General features: G+C 38.7%; 1 protein-coding gene across 15 annotated transcripts in view; it reads left to right on the top strand.

Moving 5' to 3' along the window:
- The window catches only part of LOC115976899 (ankyrin-2-like), a 43,315-nt gene that overhangs the window by 7,402 nt on the left and 23,644 nt on the right, over positions 1-12,269 (top strand). The window lies entirely within an intron of this gene.

Below are 12,269 nucleotides of genomic sequence, written 5' to 3' on the forward strand. Positions count from 1 at the left end.
AGAAAGGAAGACACATTCATGTCATTGAACGTCCTACTATTTTCCACATAGTTTGAAAAATGTGAGCACGGATTTCAATTTGAGTTCCTTTGATGAGATCATGCAAAAACTGTGCTCTTCGAAGATTGATGAATCCAGTGTTGGTCAGTGGATATAGATTGGGAAACATGATCAATGTGAGAGTTTTCAATTCCGGTCCAAACTTTGCAATACCATTGGATGTGCCTTTGGCAGAGACCTCACGATCAGCTCCTAGAATGTCAAGAATCTCTGTCATTGGAGCAAGTCTATCATCATATGGTGAAATGTCCATATGTGCTAGATGATTGATGTGAAGAATCTTTGCAAGATAGTCCACAGTAATGATAAAATCCTTTCCTCAAACCCAACACTTCAGTTCAGCTTCGTGAACCAAGCATTCGAGTAAAACTCTTGATTAATTCATCAACGGGATCCTCAAAGTTTCAAAACAGTTTTGCCCAATCTTTATTTGCAAATATCTTAGGAATTAAAGTGTATCCCAGGGTGTCAAAATGAACAATCCTTTCCACTACAATAGGAGCACTCTTAAAGTTCTTGTTGAATGATTGAAAGTCCAAGAAAGTCTTGAATCTCTTGTTGTCAAAGTCATCAGAGGAATGTTGGGTCCTCTTTGATACAGGGGATGATGTGAGATCAATCACTTGTTCTTTTCCATGAGAAGAACGACGATACATTTGAAAAGAGGAATAGCCACACAACAAACAACAACAAATACAAACAAGGAAACAAACTTGATTAGATGCAAATTAGTTCATAAACCGAACAAAAAGTTCTAAAAAGAACATAGAGACATAAAACCTAAATGCACAAGATCATGTTTTAAGTGCTAAACATGTAACAATACTTATCTAGCATGAGTGAAGTGCAAAACATGTCAAGTGATCAAGTGTGTGCATCAAGTGTGCATGTGAGATGCATGATCAAGTACTCTTGGGGCAAAGTGTATAAAACACACAACCAAGGTTCAAAACATGTTAAGAATGTAAGAACACGGTAATCCCCAAAATTTGGTACTCATCGGAGTCCAAAACAACAACAAAATGCCATTTGGGCATTTCATCAAACACTTAGAGCGCATACAAACCGCTGACATGTAAAACAATACATGAACTTTGTGAAATCTTGCTTAAATACATGTTAAAATGCCATTTGGGGCTAACACAAACACAATCAAACAAAGCAGGATGCAACCCAATCAAGAAAAATGTGTTTTGGCTGAGTTTTTGAGCGAAAAATGTGTTTTGGGTTAAGAGAGGCTCGAAGGAGGCAAAATGAATATGTTTGAAAAAAAATTGTCACTATTTGCCTTTAAAAATTGCAGAATTGCACTTTTCACAGGTAAGCTTCTCGCGAAGTTACTTGTGAAAATGCCACTGAAGCACATAACAGATTTCGTAGGTAGATTTTACTCATGAGACAGTCGCAAAACTCTCTGTCTAAAATTCAGTGTATTTTGAAATTTGCCATCCTTATTTTTGCGGGTAGGGCTTACTTGGGACTTACTCGCAAAGATGCCTTTGTAAGAGTTTTTTGAGAAAAATGAAATAAACATTTTGGACAAAACTCTAAACACACAAAATACATAAAAACACTTTAAAAAATGTAGGGCCCAATAATTTGTGGGCCAGGTCCATTTATTCGTGGGGGTCCAAAGGCCCAAGCCGAGGAGGGTTATGGCCCAAGCTCGATAATATAAGTACAAAATAGCCTTGTGATACAGCCGAGGACGATCCAGTTCTCGGCATGTCAGAGGTCTCACAAGAAGGAGGGACAAAAACGACATAGAGACAGCTTGGGGAAAAAATCTAAAATATCTGCGTCAATAGAAAAGGGTACGCTGGGAAGTATAACGACCAGGAAAAGCTGCCCTTACTGCCATTCAATACTCTGCACCTGACAGAGCCATACTCTCAGGCTTTTACAACCACCTCCAACCACTCTAGGTATGGGCTGATGGGACAAGTATCCGTCTTGGAATGTCGATCCTACACGTGGACGAAGGATAAAAAAACACAGGCTAGTATAAAAGAAAAAGAAAGCAATTCAAAGAAGAGGCTGAGAAAAATGGCCAAAAACCAGAGCCTCCCATCCCGCCTCCAGGAGAAAGACTCCTAGGGCGAAGACGACTTAACCATGTATGGATATCACGAAAAACCCACTGCCTGGTGACCAAGGCCTAGCCTTTCAAACCCATGCTCTACAAATGATATTGTTTGGGCCTTTTTACGTGCGAACCCAACACTGTTACGGTTCGTTGCAAATTGCGTCCTTACAAAAAACATATAAAATACTCAAAAATCTTTTTAGGTTTAATCAACATGCAATTGAGTATATACATCACATTTGAACATGTGCAATCACACAAATGAAATAAGCATTTGTTGAGCATTAAACTTGTGTGAACTGTATCCATAGTTTAGTATGAAGCTTCAGTGATCAATTCAATCAAGTTATACATAACTAGTACGAACTCAAGTGACCTATCTCATTTGTAGAAATGAACATATATGACCCCTCACTAATGTGTTTACATAGGATTGAAAGCTTTTCATTTGGCTTTCATTTTTCACACTATTGATCAAATACAACTCAAATTTTTGAGAAGTGATGCCAAAAACTTTTGATGAATTTTTGATAAAAAAGTCTTTGGCTTTGGCGCCATACATTTCATTGCATATTTGCTCCACCTTTTCCTAGTCAAATTAGTTATTGAGCAAGGCTTTTTCAACTTTTTCTCCTTTTTGGAGATTGACATTTGAAGAGTTCTTTTGAAAAAAATGTGAAGAGATATATAGGCACAAATCTATTTATGTATCAAGATCAAGCAAGACTATTGACAATAATTTATGACAAGCTTGAAGATCTATTTACAACAATCAAATATAGATTTCTAGATGTCGCTCACACTAAGAAAATGTGTATACATAATAAGCTAAGCTTGTAAATGCACTATGTCATTAGTACGAAGGTACTGGGCCAAACTCACATATACACAATACAAGCAATCAAACTTTAAGAGATTTTTCACTTTTTATGGGTTTTTGAAGTTTTCAATACACTAGAAAACATAACAAACAAAGTAAGATCAACAAAAACAACAAAAAAAAACTTGTAAAAGAAACATACATGTGAGACCTATATAGCAAGGATGCACCAATAAACAAAAGTCGGTCACACAAGAGATATGAGTCAAGGGATGATACCGATACCAATGGTCTTACGAAGAGAATCAAACCGTGGACCATCAAGGGGTTTAGTAAAAATGCCTGCCTATTGATTGCTGGTGTTGATAAACTCTAGCTAAACAATTTTCTCCTCCACCAAGTCACGAATGAAGTGATATCGAATCTCGATATGTTTTGACTTTGAATGTTGAACAGGGTTCTTGGATAGATTAATGGCACTATTGTTGTCACAAAAACATGCACATTGCGTCTTGAGAGATTTCATAATGATGTAGGAGCCTTTTCATCCATAATAGTTGAGCACAACAACTCCTTGCTGCAATGTACTTAGCTTCAGCTGTTGATAGAGAAACTGAATTTTGATTTTTGCTCATCCATGACACCAAATTATTTCCAAGGTAGAAACAACCTCCTGAGGTGCTTTTTCTATCATTAACACATCCGGCCCAATCAGCATTCGAGTATTTGACTAGGCAGTCATTCGAATCTCTTGAGTATTGTTGGAGCATTTTAATATTAATTAATTAAAATGAATAAATATTACAATATAAATGTAAAGATGTGGGAGTGAATATGGAAGATGAGGAGGTAATGAAAATATTTAATCCCACATTGAAAAGGAGAGATACTATTTTATTTTTTTTTTAATTGTAGTGATTAATGGGCTAATATGAATTGAATCAGATATTGGGTTAGATACATGCTCAAGGAGGAGGTGATTAATATCCAACAATTAATCTTGTAATGACCCACTACATCAAAATAATGGATTTAATTAATTAGATTAATTTGGGTAGTAATTTCGTGAGGCCTATTGAGCCTATAAATAGACTCACCCAGACTCAATCCAAACTATTGCAATATACAAAAAAAAAAAAAAAAAAAAAAAAAAAAAAAGAGAGGTTTTTGGCAAGGAATGGTGTTCTTTCTGGTGGAACTTTGGGCTTGAACACTTTGTGTAGAAGTTGTTCTAGTCATACGACACTTGTTGGGCTGTTATATCCTGGAGGAGACAAGTCAGAGAAGGTCCGTACCAGTTATAAAGTTTAGCCAACCAAGGGCTTGAATCTCCTTAAAAAGAGCGAGTACCGCATTTTAGTCCAAATAGTGTTGTGTAATTTTTCTCTTTAAATTAATAATATTCAGAAGTATTATTCAGTTTCTCATTGTGTTATTTCCATTATTATTGTGTTTGTACCAACAAGTACCAAATCCCATAGTCAGATGTTCCATTGACATTGCGGATGATTATTTTGACTGCTGTCAAATGGGACTCTTTGGGTGCTGCCTAAAAATGTGCGCACACGCTGATACTAAAAACTATGATCAGCCTACTCTCAGTGAGGTAAAGGAGACTGCTAATCATGCTCCTATAGAGTGTTGGATCTACTTCCAAATTGGCTAGATCGGAGCTCAGTTTCACCGAGGAACTCATTGGAGTATATGCATGTTTCTTGGAGTCTAAACCGAATCTCTTTACGAGATTTTTTACATACTTCTCTTGAGATATGAATATCCCATCTTTCTATTGTTTCACATGAAGGCCTAAGAAGTAGTTTAGCTCCCCCACCATGCTCATCTCAAATTGCTTCTTCATTTCTTCCAAAAATTCTTGAGCAAGGTGATCAATTGTTGACCCGAATACAATATCATCCACATACACTTGAGCAACAAGGAGAGATTTCTCATCTCGTTTGACAAAAAGTGTTCGATCGGCTTAACGTCTCTTGCAACCATGATCTAAAAAATATGAGGTGAGACAGTCATACCATGCTTTTGGTGCTTGCTTCAAACCACATAACGCTTTCTTCAATCTTAGTACATGGTTTGAAAAATGTGGATCTTGGAACCTCTTCGGTTGCTCAACAAACACTTCTTTGTGTAAGAGTCCATTCAAAAAGGCACTCTTCACATCCATTTGGTATAGCTTGAAATTCATAATACACGTTATGGAGAGAAGAATTCGGATTGACTCAAGTCTTGCTACCAAAGCAAATGACTCATCAAAGTCTATGCCTTCAACTTGAGTATATCCTTGAGCCACCAATCTAGACTTATTTCGAACAACTTCACCATCTTCATCGGTCTTGTTTTTAAAGATCCACTTGGTGCCGATTACACATGTGTCCTTCGGCCTCAGTACCAACTCCCATACATCATTTCTAACAAATTGATGTAACTCTTGGTGCATGGATTCTACCCAATTTTTATTTTCAAAGCTTCTTCCACTTTCTTAGGTTCAAATTGAGCAAGGTAGCAATGGTACGTCACATGATTCACACTATAGCTTGGTCCTCTTCTCAAACGGAGCCCTTTATCCAAATTACCAATTATGCTGCTTTTGGGATGATTGAGAGTTACTCTTGACGAAGATTTCTTGAAAGTGGAGGATTCCTCATCACGAGAAATTGGAAGTTGAACTTTCGGAGGGGTGAGTGGACTTAAAGACCCTTGAGTTGATCTAGTCTCCATTCTTGATGCAGTAGGAGTAGACTCCTTCTCTAGTGATTGTCTCTCACCCTCATCACTTTGAGACATGTTGCCATCACCCTCATTCTTCTTAAGGCTTGGAATATTTGCCATCGTCACCAACATCCTTTTCTGGAATGGTGTCATCTATGACCACATTTATTGATTCCATCACTGTCTTTGTGCGCTTGTTATACACTCTATATGCCTAGATATTTACGGAGTATATTAGGAAGATTCCTTCATCACTCTTGGCATAAAATTTCCCAAGATTCTCCCTATCATTGAGAATGTAGCATTTACTTCCAAATACTTGGAAGTATTTCACATTAGGCTTCTTTTCCTTCCAAATCTCATATGACATTTTCTTTGTTCTTGCTTGGAAGAAAATCCTATTCCCTATGTAACACGATGTGTACACCACTTCAGCCCAAAATTTATGTGGAATGTCTTTGTTAAGAAGCATCACTCTCGCCATCTCTTGGATCACCTAATTCTTCCTTTCAACAACCCCATTCTGTTGTGGAGTCTTTGGGGCTGAGAATTCCTTTTTGATATCATGCTCATTGCAAAATGCTCAAATTTGGCATTCTCAAAATCCTTCCCATGATCACTCTTTATTTTGACTATGGGAACTCCCTCTTCATTTTGGAGCTTTTTGCATAGTCTTTCTATCTTGTCGCATGCCTCTGACTTTTCTCTTAGGAATTCCACCCAAAAGTACCTTGAGAAATCATCAACCACAACCATGATGTATCTTTTCCCACCCATGCTTTCCTTTCTTGTTGGACCCATGAGATCCATATGAAGTAACTCCAATGGATGAGATGTAGCAACAACATTTACTTTGGGATAGGATGCTTTGGTTTGCTTTCCCAATTGACATGGACCGCAAACATTTTTCTCGATCTTTCCAAATTTTGTCAATCCAATCACAGCTTCAAGTTTTGAAACTTTTGCCACTTTCTTGTAATTTGCATGTCCAAAATGTTGCTGCCATAACTCCAATAGATTTACTCGTGCAATCTGGCATGATACATTTAGCTTGGAAACTATGCCATAGAAATTGTCAGAGGTTCTAAGTCCCTTCAAGATTCACACACCTTCTTCACTAAGAATTAGACACCCTTTCTTTGAAAATTGAACTAAAAAGTCTTCATCACATATTTGGGTGATACTTAGCAAGTTTTCTTTCAACACTTTGATGTAAAGAACATCGGTCAACAAGGAGAGTCCCGAAATATCAATAGTCCCTTTTCCGAGGAATTGTGAGTGGCTACCATCTCCAAGCATCACATAACCATCCTCCTTCCCCTTAAGACTTTTAAAGAGTGATTTATCTCTAGTCATGTGCCTTGAACATCCACTGTCAAGATACCATAAACATGAATTTAACACTTTCAATGCGGTATAAACAAAAAGACAAGCATTAGACAAACATTCTTAACCATCAAAGTAAGACTTGTCTTGCTTTGCATTATTCATGGATGAGTAAAGCTTTCTTTTCAAACCATCAATTTTATCACACAAATGTCTTATCCTTCTCTTGTATTTTGCAATTAAGGAATTAGACTCACACAAGCTATTATGAAGCTTATGGTTCCTATGCTCTAAACATTTCAGCATGTGTACAAAAATTCTAGCATGTTTCTTAGACTTTAATAACTCTAGAAGCTCATTGCTAGGACAATCTCCAAAGATGCTCATAGATTAATTATCACAAACACATGAATTACATTTCATGTTGACCTTTGCCATAGCTACATCCATAGCAAGACAAGGGGTCTAGGATCACACTAGGATAATGAAATCTGATAAGTGTACTCACTTTGATACTAATTGAAAGCTTGGATTTGTGTAAATACACAAGAGCTTGTTTAGACCCCCAAATAAAAATTACAGCTAGATTGCTTTTACTTTAACTTAGACTAAGTGTGTAATGAGAGTATACGAGTACAAACAACCGATAACACTATGCTAAGCCATATTCATCCATTATCAACAATAAAAGAAAAGCTTAAAGGGTAGGGAAGAGAGATGTAAACACAAGATAACACCGAGATGTGTTATCGAAGAGGAAATCGAAGAACTTGGTGAAAAACCTCTCTGCAACCCTTTAAGTCGAAATCAATCCATTAGAGAATAAAGTTGGAGTACATGAATAACAAAAGACCCTCCAAGCCTAGTCTACCTAATGTACTTGAGCCCTCCAAGTTCCTGTTACTAACTGGCTTCTCGGAACCTTGTCTTCTCTAGCTTTTCGGATCCTGCAATTCAGCCCGATTCCATCCGCCAATGAATGGCTCCTTCCAATGCTTCCCAACAACACCAAAATCTCACTTTACACTCAGATTAGGTGTGGTAAGTGTTTGGACTATCAACCTCTCAAGGATATAGAGATGGAGGGATAGGAGTTGAGGAAAACCACAAGGAAATGTGTAGATGATTGTGGGTATAAACAATCTCTAACTCTCAAGTGTATTTTCTAAGGTTTTCTCTCTGAAAAGCACTCCTTACAATTTGTGGGTATTGAAGGTATATATATTGTGGATCAAGACTTGATAAAGCAAAAAAATGACATTTTGCCAAATAGAATGTTTCACGAGTATTTCGCGGGTAGGCCTTTTCTGTGAGACACTTGCGAAAATCTCCAGGCTAGCATGACTCTTCATCTTCTAGTCATGTGCTCTATTCTACATGTGGCTCATTCGCGGGTAAGCTTCTCGTGAGACACTCGCGAAATCCACTTGTTCATCATTTTAAGCTTGAGTCTTCACACTCTCTCACACTCATCCCTTACAATTAAAAACCCACATACATACAGGGAAACATGATTGAAGAAATTACAATAAAATTTGGCATGGAATTAAAGTCAACATAAAATAGTTGTAAATTACAACTTTACATAAACCATTAAATTTAAGTAGATCCAATGGTCAAAAAAAGCCACTCATTAATGCTAATATTCTGATTAGGATCTCATTTATTATCCCTTATTTATAACATTCCATACTTATCTCTAAACCCAAAAATAGGTATGCGTTTCTCACTCCTCTCTCTTTCTCCTTCATCACTCTTCCACCTCCACTGCCATAGGGAAATAATTCAAGAAAAATTGTAATTTGACTTTAGCTTTTGCTATGAATGCCATGAGTATATATAATTGTATAGTTATCAGTCCATTATTAGAAAGCCCATGGACTATAAGTTGGGCAATGAACCCTAGCAAGCCCAATTTATGGTGCTCGACAATGTGGGCTGAGGACTTTTTAGTTCTCGGGGCCCAACATAGCTTGGGGTCCCTATTGGTGTGTTTTGGTAGTGTCTTGGGGAACATCGTCGCCGAGCAGCATCTGGCGTCTATTGCAAGTCCCAAGGGCTAAGATCCTTATTTCCAAGATGGGGCCCACATTTGACAGGAATAATCCCAAAGGGCCCACCTGCACGAAAAATGCTAAAAGTGATCATTGTTGACCCACTAATGGAAGGATATAAATAAGAAAATGGGAGGAGAGAAAAGATTGGACACTAGAGGGTAAAGAACCAGAGAGTGTGAGAAAGTCAGAAGAAACTTAAGAGCAAGGTCGTTCGGACAGTTTAGTCGGTGGTATTTCTAGCTTTAATTCTCGTCCTAAGGAACTTCCCATAATAGGATATCCATAAGCCCACCATAATAAGTAAATTGTGAGCCCAACAAAACATCTAGCCCACTAACCGAGAGTTGGGTGCGCACAATTGGCACCGTCTGTGGGAATCTCCTACTTAACTATAGTTCCAGGCGAATTTAGCTATCGTCAAGTATTGTTGACTAGCATTTAGTGAGTTCTACAAATAGTCGGTCTGGAGGTTTGTCTAGGAGCTCAAGTTGGTGAGAAAAAAGGAAAAAAAGAGATCAATACCGCTGGTATGAAGAGTATGGGGAATGACCTAACTCGAGAGAAGGGTCCTCATAATTGTATTTATTAGCATCCTATATTCCTGAGTAAGAGCATTATGATAAAAGGGATCTAGAATTAGAGCATTTGTGTAAACAAGTTAGAGACTTGGAGTTGGAAGTACTAGGTAGGCGTTGAAGAAGGAATTGTGGTGAATCCCCTAAAGGATCTGGCAATACCGGGGAAAGTTGTGTGGAGTTATCTCACCAGAGTGGTTCTCGCCGATCAAGATAGAGATGATGGGAGTTTGCTGAGCAGTTATCGGTTTCTCCCAAGCAATACAGGCATTGTAATGTAGTGATGGATGCGATGAGTCGAGCTTTACACAGAGTGGCCCGGTAACCATTTTCTGATGAGATTGAGTGTGCGCAGATGCCAAGATGATTTAACAGATTGTTGTTCATTTCGTATGATGGTAAGTCCTACCTCATTGAACATGTAAGCCATTACATCCAGATGATGTCATTGTACAGCTAGAATGATGCGCTTATGTGCAAAATATTTCCTTCCAGTCTCTAGCCTACGGCTCTAAGGTGGTTTAATGGGTTAAGGAAGGGATGAATTCATAGTTTTAGAGAGTTAATTCAGGAATTCGGGGCTCGGTTTATGATGTGTAGTCAAGTTCCGTAACTAATTGATGCGCTGTTGTATATGAAAATGGGGGCTGGGGAAACTTTTCGGTGCTATGCCAATTGATATTGGGAACTGTATAATGAAATTGGAGGAGGCAATGAGAAGGTGGTTGCCAGCACCTTTAGATTGGGGCTTTCACAAGACTTGAAATTGCAAGACTTTTCGAACATAAGGCCCCTCGAGAGTATGCACCAGTTAATGAAGTGGATAGAAGAATCTAAAAGGTTGGAAGATGATCAGCAGGAAAGGAAAAGTAAGGCGCTCGCCACTTCACAATATGCAAAGGATTTGTAGACAAGGGGCTTTCAGCCGAGACCGAGGAGGGAGCTAAGAATCCAAGAGCCTAATGTTCGGCCTGGGGAGATCAATGTGGCTTTTAATGAGCCCGTTCATAAGATTCTAGAACAGATAAAAAACGAACCATATTTCCGATGGCCGAGTAAGATGGGAGGTGATTTGGCAAGAAGGAATTAGAGCTTATATTGCACATACCATTGAGAAAAGGGGTACACTACCAAACAATGTAGAGTATTTAAGGATCATTTGGAGCAATTGGTAAAATCTGGACATTTAAAGGAGTTTGTGGTGGTGCCCAAAGGCAGTGTTGTGGGGTAGACATCAAGAACTCGGGGGAGTATGCTCCTACAGCCGTTAGGGGTGATTGAAGTCATCTATGCAGCTTTGATTAGCACAAACCTAAGCCAGCGTAAGGGGTTTTAAGTGTGGTCTCGGTAGAGAATTTTAAAGGTGACGCTCAGCCTGGGAAGAAGTCGAGGCTAAATCGAGGGTCGATTAAGTTTGGGGATGAAGACTTGGAAGGGACGCCTTAGTAGTTACAGCCAGAATCGATGGTTTTGTAGTAAAAAGAGTGTTAGTAGATCAAGGAGGTAGGACTGAAGTGACGTACTCTGTCCTATACAAGGGGTTGGGGTTGAAGACGGAGAACTTGTCTAAATATAACATTCCCCTGGTAGGATTTGATGGTAGAATGGTGGTCCCAGAGGGAAAAATCTCCCTCCTCGTTAATACAAAAGGGAAAGAGGTGATGGTAAAATTTATTGTGGTGAACTCCTTCTCCCCCTACATTGCAATTCTCGATCAGCCATGGATCCATGCTATTGGTATTGTACCATCAACCTTGCATGTAAAGGTGAAGTTCTACACTAAGCATTAGATTGCCATTGTAAGAGGAGATCAGCAGGTAGCAAGACAATGTTTGGTAGCGGCTATCAATCGGGAGATTAAAAAGAAAGAATCTTCCGAGTAGGAACAGTCATAGCAATTACAGGAGCTCGTGGAGGGCAGAAGTGCTAACAGGGCCGAGGATTTGATTAAGGTAAGCATACTTCTATAAGAGAATAGGAGTTTCCAAATAGGTGCAAGTATGAGGCAAGATGAGCAGGTGGATTTGCTGTTAACCTTAGTGCAGAATGTGGGCGTCATTGCTTGGAGTTTGTATGATGTCCTTGGGGTCGACACAGAGTTTATTACTCATAAACTAAACATAGACCTGTCATTTCCCCCTAAGAAGCAGAAGCCAAAAAGGTTGACTAAGCCATATGTTAAATGTGAAGCAAGAAGTAGAAAGGTTGAAAGAAGTTAGGGCAATTCGAGAGGTCTTTTTCCTAAAATGGTTGTCTAACACCATAGTGGTTAAGAAGAAGAATGATAAGTGGTAGGTTTGCATGGACTTTACCAATCTCAACTAGGCATGTCCTAAGGATCCTTTCTTGGTCCTAAAGATTGATTAGTTAGTAGATGCAACGTGTGGGAACCCGAGGATGAGCTTTCTAGATGCTTTCCAAGGCTATCATCAAATTGCTCTTGTAGCCGAGGATCAAGAAAAGACATCATTTATAACCCTTGAAGCCAATTATCACTACACAGTAATGCCTTTCGGCCTTCAGAATGAGGGGACTACTTATCTAAGGATGATGACTAGGATGTTCAAGGATAAGATTGGGAGCATGGTAGAGGTGTACATAGACGATACGATCGTGAAGAG

The sequence above is a fragment of the Quercus lobata genome, chromosome 2 (assembly GCF_001633185.2).
Source record: "Quercus lobata isolate SW786 chromosome 2, ValleyOak3.0 Primary Assembly, whole genome shotgun sequence".
NCBI lineage: Eukaryota > Viridiplantae > Streptophyta > Magnoliopsida > Fagales > Fagaceae > Quercus > Quercus lobata.